Source organism: Camelina sativa, chromosome 9 (genome assembly GCF_030686135.1).
Source record: "Camelina sativa cultivar CO46 ecotype springtype chromosome 9, ASM3068613v1".
NCBI classification, from domain to species: Eukaryota; Viridiplantae; Streptophyta; class Magnoliopsida; order Brassicales; family Brassicaceae; genus Camelina; species Camelina sativa.
Window position 1 is genome coordinate 11,056,445 of NC_141888.1, and position 13,029 is coordinate 11,069,473.

The 13,029-nt window shown below is 42.2% G+C and overlaps 2 non-coding genes across 2 annotated transcripts; both read left to right on the plus strand.

Moving 5' to 3' along the window:
* The first annotated feature begins 829 nt into the window (after positions 1-829).
* LOC147938063 (small nucleolar RNA R71) lies at positions 830-936 on the plus strand. The gene has a single exon (XR_015567580.1). It is a non-coding gene; the product is annotated as a small nucleolar RNA R71 (small nucleolar RNA).
* Positions 937-8,508: 7,572 nt separating this feature from the next.
* Positions 8,509-8,615, plus strand: LOC147938064 (small nucleolar RNA R71). The gene has a single exon (XR_015567539.1). It is a non-coding gene; the product is annotated as a small nucleolar RNA R71 (small nucleolar RNA).
* Positions 8,616-13,029: the final 4,414 nt, after the last annotated feature.

A 13,029-nucleotide genomic window follows, 5' to 3' on the forward strand; every position in this document is an offset into this window, starting at 1 on the left:
GTCGCATAATCCTTGGGGTTTTGAACAGCCTTACCTGGGAGTTGGTTGATCTTTGGGGCTGGTAGGTTGTTGTGGTGGCCTTCCAGGTATCGAACCTTTGTGTTGAGTGATTCGTACTTGGCATTGAGATCATTGTATCCGGAGTCGATCTTGTTGCTCATTTATGCGAACCATTTCGCAATGTCCATAGAAGCTGTAGCCTGATTCTGAATCATTTGCTGAATGAGACCATGTAACTCAACTTCTTGTGATTGGTTTGGTGGACCTTGTTGTTGTTGGAATCCAGGTGGTTGGTTGTAGGTTCCTGAGTACTGCTGTTTAGGTACATAGCCTTGGTTGTACTGGACAAAAGGCTTCTGTTGGACCTGGTTCCCTTGAACTGCAGATGGGTAAGTATGGTCCTGAGGATTTGCAACGTTCGGGTTCCGATAAGACAGATTCAGATTTGGCTTAAAGTTGTTGTACCCTCTGTTGTAACCTCCTTGGTTGTTGATGTAATTAAAATCCTCTAGCTGCATAGTCTCCCCATCTTGTTGTAGAAACTGCTCTTCCTCTGATATAGCATTAACATGCGTCTGCTGGTTGAGGAGCTGATCGAGCTTGTCATTGAGGGCTTTCATGTCCCTCTTATACTTGGCATCTTCCTCTACTGTAGATCGCACAGAGCGATCATATTCCTCATTGTAGTTTCTATCAGATTGAGCCAAGTTCTCCACTAGGTCCCAACCTTCATCAACATCCTGGTTGAGGAAGTTACCATGACTTACGGTGTCCAGTAACATCCGTATCTTGGGGACCACTCCTTTGTATAGTGTGCTCAGCATTACTGAAGCCGTGATGTGGACATCGAGTAGTGTATCCCTTGAAACATTCCCAAGCTTCATTGAACGTTTCATTGTTCTTCTGTACAAAGTCGAAAATGTCATTTCGCAGCCTTGCGGTTCGGGAGTTGGAGAAGAATTTTGCTAGGAATGCCTTTTTGCACGCTTCACAAGTGGTGATGGACTCCTTAGGGAGCGATTTCTCCCAAATGTGTGCTTTGTCTCCCAAAGAGAATGGGAAAAACCTGAGCTTGAATCCATCTTCACTTACTCCATTGATCTTAGTGAGGCTACAGAGCCTATCAAATTCATCCAGATGATCCAATGGGTCCTCCATTGGCAATCCATGAAACTTATTGCTCTGTATCATCTGGATGAGACTACTCTTGATCTCAAAATTGTTGTTCTGCACAGCTGGTGGCACAATGCCATTCCTCTGAGTGTGAGTAGATGGAGCATCTCCTGCTCCTATATTGGTCCTTGCTTGATGAGCTGGTGGACCGTTCTGATTATTCATCGTCTCCTCAATGATTGCTGGTTCCGGTTGAACTTGTTGTTGTCTGAGTAGCCGAGGTCTGTCGATGTTATCGATGAAAGGACTCAGGTTCTGGCTACCTCTGGATCGTGTTTGCATGCACAGGTAGGTATCCGAGTGTGTACACGAGGATCAACTCGATCCAGGTGATCGAGTGACAGGTCGGGTGGGTGCTCGGGTTGTACCTGAGATTCAAAACAAACAATACGAAAGCAAACAAGTCAGTATCCGAACCGAATATAAACAAACGAACTTGATCTAGCAAGTGCTGAAATCCTAAACGTAGCAAAATTAAAACAACCAAATGGCAACGGTGCCAAATTGATAGACAGGTTTTCACCCAGGGTATCAATCCCCTATGCAGTTGTAGTACAAAGGGTTATCAATCCAAATGGTTGTCTATTGCTAGGAGGAAGGATATGATCAGTACAATACAAGTCAAGCCAAGCAGATAAGGTTTTGGTTCTAACAATCCTAAAATAAATAAAAGGAAAGAATATAAACAAGAAACCACACGACCTAAGTACTCGATGCAAGCAATCGAGTACAGGATCGAGTGGGGTGATCGAGTATGCAAGTGAGATATGAACAGCTCGAGGTATTACTCGACGCAGGTTATCGTGTACCTGATCGGGTAGGTAGTCGAGTAAGTGAAGAAAATGCAAATAATTAAAATACGAAAGTTCCTAAGGATGGGGGTAATCGAATCCTAAGTATCCTAGACCAGTACGGATGCCTTACATGCCTCAAGCAATTATTTCCTAGACAATGAACCTCTAAAACCTTGTCACCACACTTTCGCACTAGCAACAATCAACCTTGAACACATTACCACACTGTCGCACTAGCAATATGGACAAGCAGGCATTAAGAACGATTAATTATTGTTAGTAGACTTAAACTCATCTAATTTCTTACTCAGAGTTAAGTAAACCTCTAGCATTGGCTCAATCAAGCATTTTATCTACTCCTTTCGGCCTGTAGCATTTGTAAACGCCCTAGATCTAATCTCAACATTTCGGTCTGTTGACAGCATTAAGAACACCAACCTAGAAGGAAATCTATCAATCATTTACAATCAACTAAAGCATCCTAACCGATCAAGAACACAAAATCATCTATCCCATCCTTAGAAACTTTACTACACTACTCGGACATAGAAACGAATAACAAAACAATCAAAATGAATGAAAATGACATTATATTAAAAGATAGAGTATAGTAGAAAGAGTATAGGATAGAAATCTAAGAAAACTACAAAATAAAAGTGCAAAACAAGAAGAAAAATGTAGAGTCGCTCAGTTCTCTCACAAAAGCTCTCGCTCTCTGGTTTGAGGGTCTGCGGCGTGCTCGTTTGCGAGCTAGGGAAAGAGGGGGTTTATATATGGAAACCGTTTGACCTAGCTTCCCAGACCTGCCCGATGGTCTACTCGATGGGGTACACAAGGGTGAAGTCGAGTTACTCCTCGGGTGGATCTTCGGGTTGCTCTTCACGCTCTTGGATCCTCTTCGATCGTGTTGGGGTTCGGACTTGTTCTTGTAGCTCGATGGCTCCTTCGGGTACATGCTCGAGTTGTCCTTGTTTTCCCCCATTTTTGGCTCTTTAGCACCTGTTTTCATCCAAAATATGCAATTGCGGAAATGCAACACCCTAAATGCTCTAAAAGTGAATTCCTACAGTTAATAACCTAAAAATGCAAAATATGGACAAAAAAGAATACTAAAAACATATAAAAAGGAGAGTTATCAATTGTACAACTCCTCTAGAGGCGGTGCAAAGTCTATGTTATCCCCCAGCCGGCCCTTGGTGCACACTACATTGGGCAAGATAATTTGGGCTGCTCCGTCAGTTGGATGGACGAACTTAAAGAGCATCATGTCATTTGGCCTCTCATAGGCCAAATATCTCGCCAGCACGAGGTGGTCGATGTCCAGCAATCTCGAGTCATGTACCACTCCTTTCAAAGGCACATCGCACGCCACCAAAATTGGTGTAACCAGTCCCCCTATGGAGATCTCTCTTCTCTCAGTTTTAATAGCCCATGACTTGAGGTAAAAGAACTGATCGAGCAGCACAAAGACCATGCTAGTATCCGCAACATCTCCCACTAGCGGAGTACCATCTCTAGCATTGTCTAACACTCCACACAAGGCAATGTCTAGCAGCTGGAGCTCATGGTCATTCACTTTCCCAGTCTCCTTTCTAGCAAAGAGAAGGGACTTGTGAAAGTACCTCAAAACAATGCTGCTTATTTGAGCGGATTTGGAGCTTGTAGACTTGTAGGAGAGCTTGTCGCCTATTGTCAGCCATAGGGACTTCATCTCCTCCTTGCTCATTTCCATGCCTTCACCACTTCCAGCCTTGAAACCATACAGCTTTTCCATCTCCTTGAAAATAAGCTGGTACTCCTTGTTTCGCTTGGAGAAGGTGATGAACCCGATCCTCCATCGGGTAGTAGGGTCGGGTGGTCCTCAAAGTAGTGCAACCATAGTGTTGAGAGAAAGTGGACCGTCTCCTCCTCATAAGCTTCTAGGTGGGCTCGCATCATATGGCCAGGTGGCACATGTCGAACAGGAACTCGACATCTCTAGCGATGCCCAACTGCTTTATCGTCTCTCGGTGAGGGCAGCGGGTACCAACAAAACTCATCTTGTAGAAAACCTTGAAGTGTTTTGCCGGAGTCTCCACTTCTTTCTGCTTCAGCCTCCGCGAGGCTTGGCATGTGCGTTCTCTCTGCTCCTCCTCTCGCTCACGGTTCTCCTCCTCTGTGTCTCGGTGATGTAGTAAATTTTTTATCAATTTTTATCAATCCACAATTTGCATTAATCAACACACCAAGAATACACAAAGATGCTTAATCTATTCTTAAACAAGGAAAAGTTCTTTTGTCACAATCTTAATTAACAAAATGATTCAAAGAAAGGAAACAAGACAATGCAAACTCAATGCAATAGAACACAACTAGTAACAATACTGAAAATCAAGAATTAACAAGAGAACCTTGGGCAAGGTAATTGACTTGGGAGATAGTTAATCAACCCTAGATGTCTAAGTAACAATCAAGAACAATCCTATGGCTAGAACACTTATGCAAATCAATTCATTTCCATGATAGAGATCCTATGCTAATCAAGTGATAATCAACAATTTCCAAAGGTAATCACAAGACAAGCATGCATTAAGAACAAGTCCAAATACCACTAAGCACCCTAATCATCAATTTCCATTGGCTAGGAATGCAAAGCTCTTGAAAAGTTTGGTTCAAGAATTTCATCAAACACCTTGTGGGCATGGAAATCCTAAAGTCTAGATTCAAGCTTGATCAAAGCTATCTAGCATTATTATCACTAATCAAGATAGGAAATGCATAAATAAATCCCTAGACATCAAAGATCAACCATCTATCTCCCTAATCTACCAAGCCCAAAGTCCTAAAAGATCTACTCACTAATCATCATGATCACACAAAGGAAAGAGTTTTGTCTTTGTGAAATCATAATAAAAGTTTGTAGATTAAGAGATTTGAAAGAGAAACTACTGTTAAAACTGGAAAAACCACCAAAGATTCAACAAAACCAAGTGTGGAAAAGCTTAACCCTAGGTGGCTACTTAACAAAAGCTAATACAAGGGATAAAAGATAAGATAAGAGATAAGTCTTCACAACTAGGGTTTGAGTATTTATAGGAAAACATAAACTAAACCGGAACAAACCGGATTGAAATTAAACAAATCAGAGAAAACGTGAACAAACCGGATTTAGGTTCCAAAAAAGTACTTGATCGACCACTTGATCGACCATTTGGTCGATCGTTCCTCCGTCGTGATCGACCATTTGGTCGATCGCTCAAGTCTCCGAAGTCTCGATCCTTGAAGTCCAAAGTCCAGCTTGCGTCACGATCGACCATATGGTCGATTGCTCGGTCGATCGGCCAAGTCTCCGAAGTCTTGGTTCGCGTCACGATCGACCATTTGGTCGATTGCTTGGTCGATCGTTTTGTCCTGTGCCCAGTCCGAGGGATCCGATAGTGCTTTGATCGACCAAATGGTCGATCGGTTGGTCGATCGGCTGAAGTCCAAAAATCTGGTGATGCGTTGATCAACCATTTGGTCGATCGGCTGGTCGATCGTACGGTCTTCTTGTCCTCATTTCAATTTCCTTGCGAATCCTTGACTTATTTGGCTCCAAAGCATACTTTCCTTGCATATCTCCACTCCAACACCTGAAATACCAAACTTGATGCACAATGCAGCCTAAACAACCTAAATGCTCATGAATATGCACAAAACAATGAAGAATTAAGCTTTAAAAACTCATAAAAACACAAGATATCACTCGGTCCTCCTCCTCAGCTGCTCTCTCAGCTACCTTCTCAGCCTTTTCAGAGGCATGTCTCTTCCCTCTTGCAACCGCAGCTCTGCTCCTTAGCCACAATGTTTGGATCTCCTCTGGCTCTCCTCCACCATCATCAGAATTAACCTCCATATGGTCGGTAACAATTCTCTTGGACGTAGACAGGTCCCTACGTCGAGGAGATCGGCAAACAGCACTCGCCACCTGGCTTGGTGAGCAAACTCGGGGGTTTACACAATCGGTTGCTCGAGCACCAGATCGAGTGACAGATCGGATTGAGCATCGGGTTAGAGAAGCGAAACGTCCAGCCAGCGGTTGGGAATGCGGAACGACTCCTCTTCCTTTGGATTCTCGAGGTTCGACGGTATCATCTCCGGTTTTAGCAGCGGTGGAGGTTGATCTTCTTCCCTTCCTTTGGTAGGTGTTCACCTTTGGTGCCATTATCGAAACCTTGAGAAGAAAGAAAAGCTAAACTTCGAGATTAATAGGGTTAGTTCCCGAAAAATCAAAGAGCACTTATGGAGTTGTGAGGGTTAGAGAACTTATGGAGTTGTGAGGGTTAGACTTCTTAAATAGGGAGGGTTGGCTTCTTGGGCTTTCCGAGAGTGGGCTAGGGTTTGTAGAATTTGGACTCCACTCGCCACCCGAGCAAAGACACGATAAGGCGCGTCGAGTATGGTGTCGGGTTGAGCCTCGGGTTCCACAAATTTTCCTTTTTCACTTTTCTTCTTTTTTTTATGTAAATATGCAAAAATAAAATTAAAGATACCTTTGGGACTTCCTCCCAAGTGAGCTTGTTTTAAGTCACTAAGCTTGACTTTCATGCTCTTTAAGCATGGGATTTAGGAAGGGGAGGTTCTGGAATCCTCTCCACTGTAGCAGGGTGATTCAATTGATTCTCCAAGTCTTGTCCAGGTTCCACAGCAAATGTGGTGTTGACTTCTTCAAGTGTTTGACTTTTCTCTGCTTTTTCTTAGTGGAAAAAGCTTGACATCAATGGTTGGCCTATTAATTCCCTTCTTGACATCAAACTCCATCTTGAAGTGCTTTCCATGCTCAATTATGATCTTTCCTTGCTTCACCTCAATCACTGCACCTACTGTTACCATAAATGGTCTCCTTAGGATCAGTGGATCGTCTGAATCCTTATCCATATCAAGGATCATAAAATCAGTGCGGACTTCCACTCTTCCAATCATGAGTGGCAAATTTTCTAGGATCCCTATAGGATGCCTGATTGTTCTATCAGCTAGAACCAAATATAGATTACTCGGTTTAAAACTGGTGAAACCCATCTTGTTGGCGACTGACAATGGCATGATGCTGACTGAAGCTCCCAGATCGCAAAAGCAATTTCTGAAAATCCAAAGTCCTATCGAGCATGGCAAAGTGAAAGAGCCAGGATCCTCCAAAGTCCTCGATTCGCAGTTGGGGATCTAAGCACACTCCACTCCTGAGAATCTCATACCCAATCTCCTTGACAGCTTCCTTAACCTCAATCTCCAGCTGAGCTACCTCCTTGGTGATTTCCTCTTGAAGTTCATGTGGTGGCAAAAACTTAAGAGGTGGAGCTTTACGCTTGGCCATACGCTATGCAAGCGCCTCCAGTTGGATGTCAAGAGCAGCATTGAACATTTCCTCTATTTCCCTTTCTGCTGCTACAGGCAGTTGAGGTTGATCTCTCATCTCAACATCTACTCAGTGTATCATCCGATTACCATCATCGGGTGAGTCATCGGGTTCTGCCTTGGGTGGTTCTTTGGTTTGTGATTCTTGAACCAGTGCTCGATCATCAACTCGATCAGTCTCCTTGGGTAAAGGCTAGGGTTCTTACTCGGATATGTAGTACTTGGCCTCATTTATCCCATAGTGATCCATATCCTCCCCGTCTTGAACATCACTATCCTCAGTGAGGTAATCCTCATAATCATCATCAAGGAAGATGGCTTGGGCAGTGGCATAATACTTTGGGTTCTAAACAGTTTTACCTGGAAGCTGGTTGATCTTTGGAGCTGGTTGGTCGTTGTGGTGGCCCTCTAGGTACCTCAGCTTAGTATTCAGCGAATCGTACTTGGCGTTCAAGTCATTGTATCCAGAATCGATCTTGTTGCTCATTTCCGCAAACCGTTTTGGGGTGTCCATAGCCGCTGATGCCTGATTTTGAATCATCTGCTAATTAGGCCGCGTAAGCCAGCTTCTTGTGATCTGTTCTGCTGGCCTTGTTGTTGTTGGAATCCAGGTGGTGCAATGGGTTGGTGGTAATTTCCAAAGTACTGCTGCTTAGGAGCATATCCTTGATTGTATTGGACAAAAGGCTTCTGCTGGACCTCTTTCCCTTGAACTGCTGATGGGTAGATCTGGTCTTGAGGGTTGGCAACATTCGGGTTACAGTATGACAGATTTGGATTTGGCTGGTAGTTGTTGTACCCTTTGTTGTAACCGCCTTGGTTGTTGATGTAGTTCACATCCTCTAGCTGAATATTCTTCCCATCTTGTTGTAAAAACTGCTCTTCCTCTGATATTGCATGAACATGCTGCTGCTGGCTGAGTAGTTTATCGAACTTGTCATTGAGGGATTTCATGTCCCTCTTATACTTGGCATCTTCCTCTCCGGTAGATCGCATAGTGTGATCATACTCCTCATTATAATGTCCATCAGATTGAGCCAAGTTCTCCACTAGGTCTCAACCTTCATCAACATCCTTGTTGAGGAAGTTACCATTGCTTACGGTGTCCAGAAACATCTGTATCTTGGGGACCACTCCTCTGTAAAGTGTGCTTAGCAATGAAGCATTGCTAAAGCCATGATGAGGACATCTGGTAGTGTATCCCTTGAAATGTTCCCAAGCTTCACTGAACGTCTCATTGTTCTTCTGAACAAAGCTGGAAATGTCATTTCGCAGCCTTGCGATTCTGGAGTTGGAGAAGAATTTGGCCAGAAACGCCTTCTTGCATGCTTCACAAGTGGTGATGGACTCCTTGGGGAGTGATTTCTCCCAGATATGTGCTTTGTCGCCCAAAGAGAATGGGAACATACGGAGTTTGAATCCATCCTCACTAACTCCATTTATCTTGGTGAGGCTACAGAGCCTATCAAATTCATCCAGATGATCCAATGGGTCCTCCATTGGCAATCCATGAAACTTGTTGCTTTGTATCATCTGGATGAGACTACTCTTGATCTCAAAATTGTTGTTCTGCACAGCAGGTGGCACAATGCCATTCCTATGAGTATAAGTAGATGGAGCATCCCCTGCTCTTATGTTGGTCCTTGCTTGAGGAGCTGGTGGACCGTTCATTGTTTCCTCAATTGTTGCTGGTTGCGGTTGTTGAACTTGTTGTTGTCTGAGTAATCTTGGTCTGTCAATGTTGTCGATGAAAGGACTCAAGTTTTGGCTACCCTTGGATTGCGTTTGCATGCACAGGTAGGTGACCGAGTGGGTACAGAAGGTCAATCTGATCCAGGTGATCGAGTGACGGGTCGGGTGGGTGCTCGGGTTGTACCTAAGATTCAAAACAAACAAAAACAAAAGCAAACAAGTCAGATGCCGAACCAATATAGATAAAAGAACTTGATCTAGCAGGTGCTGAAATCCTAAACGTATCAAAATAAAATTCAACCAAAAGGCAACGACGCCTAATTGATTACAGGATTTTCACACAGGGTATCAATTCCCTATGCAGTTGTAGTACAAAGGGTTATCAATCCTAATGGTTGTTATGCTAGCAGATAGGATGCAATCAGAAACAATCAAGTCAAGCCAAGCAATAGTGGGTTTTGTCTAACAATCCTAAGATAATAAAAGAAAAGAATATAAACAAGAAACCACACGACCTAAGCACTCGATGCAAGCATTCGAGTACATGATCGGGTGGGGTAATCGAGTAAACAAGGAAGGTATGAACAACTCGAGGGGTTACTCGAAGCAGGTGATCGTGTACCTGTTCGGCTAAGGGATCGAGTGATGAATAAAAATGCAAACAATTAAAATACGAAAGCTTCTACGGATGGGGTAATCGAGTCCTAAGTGTTCCTGACCAATACAGATGTCTTACATGCCTAAAGCAAATATTCCCTAGACAATGAATCTCTAAAATCTTGTTAACACACTCTCGTGATAGAAACAATCAACCTTGATCACTCCCCTACCCAACTCTCATTGGAGAAACATGACCAAGCAGGAAATAAAAACCGATTCATTATTGTCAATAAACCCCTTACTCATCTAATCTCTTAGGCTAAGTGAGTTAATCTCTAGCATTGGTTGATTCAAGCATTTCATCTACACCTCTCAGTGGTAAAACACCCTAGATCTAATCTCACCCTCTCGGTTTGTTGACAGCATTAAGAACACCAATCTAGAAGGGAATTTATAAAACATATACAATCAAACTAAGACATCCTAACCGATCAAGAACACAAAATCATCTATCCCATCCCTAGAAACTTTACTACACTACTCGGAAATCATTGCAAAAGACATAGAAACAAAGATGAACAAAAATTCCATTGTATTAAAAGATAGAGTAGAGAACAAAGAGTACAAGGTAGAAATCTAAAGAAATAACAAAAAGATATTAAATAAATCCTAACAAAAGTGAAAAGAAGTTTGAGTCGCTCTAGATCTCTCTTAGAAGCTCTCGCTCTCTGGTTTGAGGGTCTGCGGCGTGCTCGTTTGCGAGGATGAAGAGGGGGGGGGGGTTTATATATGGAAACCCCTTTGACCTAGCTTCCTAGTCCTGCCCGAGGGTCTACTCGATGGGGTGGACGAAGATGAGGTCGGGTTACTCCTCGGGTAGATCTTCAGGTTGTTCTTCCTGCTCTCGGATCCTCCTCGATCGTGTTGGGGTTCGGACTGTTCTTCCGGCTCGATGGCTCCTTTGGGTATATGTTCGGGTTTGTCCTTGTTTTCTCCATTTTAGGCTCTAAAGCACCTGTTTTCATCCAAAGTATGCAAATGCAAGAATGCAACACCCAAAATGGCCTAAATGCGAATTCCTACAGTTAATGACCTAAACATGCTAAGGTAAGGGTATAAACAATGCAAAATATGGACAAAAAAGAATGCTAAAAACATGTAAATTAGAGAGTTATCAGACCCCCAAACTTAAATCTTGCTAGTCCTCTAGCAAGGAAGTAGGAGGGTTCGGTTTAAAAAAAAAGGGTGGTATTAGATTAGTGGAACTAATGCGCTTGTCTTTGCATAACTACCCCTTGGCAAAGACAAGCGCATTAATCTATAATTGGAAGTTTCTAAATTTGATGTTGATAAACAATCATTTGAACTAGATGCATTCAGTTTTAATTCTAGCAATGTGACATCTTCTACTTGTCTTTCAGGACATGTTGAAGCAAAATGACCTCTCTTATGACATCTATAGCATGTCGATTCACTTGACTTAGAAAAATTAGAGGACTTACCTTGCTTGAGTTTGTCTCACGGTTCAAGTGAAGGTATGTGTTTCGATTCTCCTTTTTCACCTGTACCTTTCTCATACCTTTGGGATGAAAGCAAGTGCATCACGTGGTCTAGTTGCTGATAAAAGTTAAGCTTAGTATTCGTGTAACTTACCTTGTTGGAATTTTGATCTGCGTTTTGATTGGAACGAACACGGTGGTGTGTAGTTTTCTCTCGGCTTGGTTCCTCTGAAGGGTAAGTGTTTTGACTAGGCTGGGACAGCATTTGAGGTGCATATCTTTCCATCATAAGCAACTTTAGTTGTCCCCAAGTTTTGAGTGTTGGCTCCTTAAACCTTCGTCTAACTTTTTCTTCTTGGTTCCACCAAAGTCTTCTGCTTCCCATGAATTTTTCAAGACAATATTCGAGCCTCTCTTCTTTGGGAATGGCATAGTACTTAAAGTACATGTCCACGTTAAGTTCCCATTGTGGATAATCTCTTTTGTGTCCTGCAAACTCAAAACTCTCAGGTCCAAAATATTCATAACCATTGTTTAGAGATAACTTGAAATTTGTCTTGTAGGTCTGGTTGGAATTTGATAGCAATGGGTCTTTGCTAGTGCCATGTTCGAGCTCGCCTCCTCTTAGCTTACTGGCCCTTGCATCTCTCTCAGCTAGGGGATCACGTCTACCGTTTGGAGGTGGTTTAAGCCGAATTGATCCTCTTTGAGTCACTTCCTGTACCACTTGTGATTTTGTACGAAAGTACTTGTCTCTCGGTTTTGCTTGACATGAGGATGTAGGCACTTGGTGTGACAAGATGTGATGGTTGGAATTCTGTTTTCGCCTTTTAGGACATTGATAATGGTACCTTTGTTGTTCCTCTATCATACTCCATGTTGTCTCCTTTCTTAATGTGATTATCATTTCCTGAAAAAGACATAATTTTGGTCAGTGGAGATTTGAGCCATGTCTACCAAAATCATCTTTAAATTTAATCCATGGTTCAGAATAGCCTTTATTGGTGTTGTATGAGTCGGGTGGTTCTGGGTCTGGTGCTTCACGATGTGGTTCATCCTTTGAATGAGAACCTGAACTATCATCTTGTTGCCTCGATATAGTTTCATAGTTGTCTTCCTCATCCGACGTTAGTAGATAGGGATCTTCTCTATGGATTTCTTCTCCCGAGTAAAACTCAATGGACTCCATGTTTGCTTTGGTCTTCGTGATAAAAGAATCTCGCACAAGCAAAAGAAAGATGTATCAAAAGGAAATCAAACAAGTAAAAAAAGGATTAAATATAAAATAGAAAAGGAAATTCTTTTTTTTTAAAGATAAATTCAAAAATTGCAAATTTTCAATATTTTCCGTTTTTTTTTTTGGTTTTAAAGAAACTGAAGCAAATAAAGACGAGCAAAAGCAAGAAACAAAATTTTTATTTGGTTTTAGGTTTTATAAAAATAAATAAGTAACAAAATATAAAATGATATAGGTTGAAGAGATACAACCTTGAGGATAGGAGGTTTTGAAGCTCTGATACCAGATGATATAAGATTGGAATCGCTCCAACTTAAGATCACACAAAAATCAAGAGATTCCAATCTTAACTTGCGGAAGGTGGAATTCACGAGCTGGCTCTGAAGCACTCTCTCGTGAATCAAGGGGTGGTACGATGGATAGACGGGTGATTGACTCGCTCAATCGGTGGAATAATCGACTCACTCGATCAATGAACGAATGAAGGATGTTGAATCACTCAACACACTTAATCCGCATGATTCTAAAGCACTAAGTGAATCACTCACAAAGAACTAAAGAACAAACAATACAAATACTCAAACTTTGTAAAGAACAAAATAATTCTATTACTTTAAAAATGATCAAGGGTGTGTTTTACAATGAACAAACTAATGAGCATATA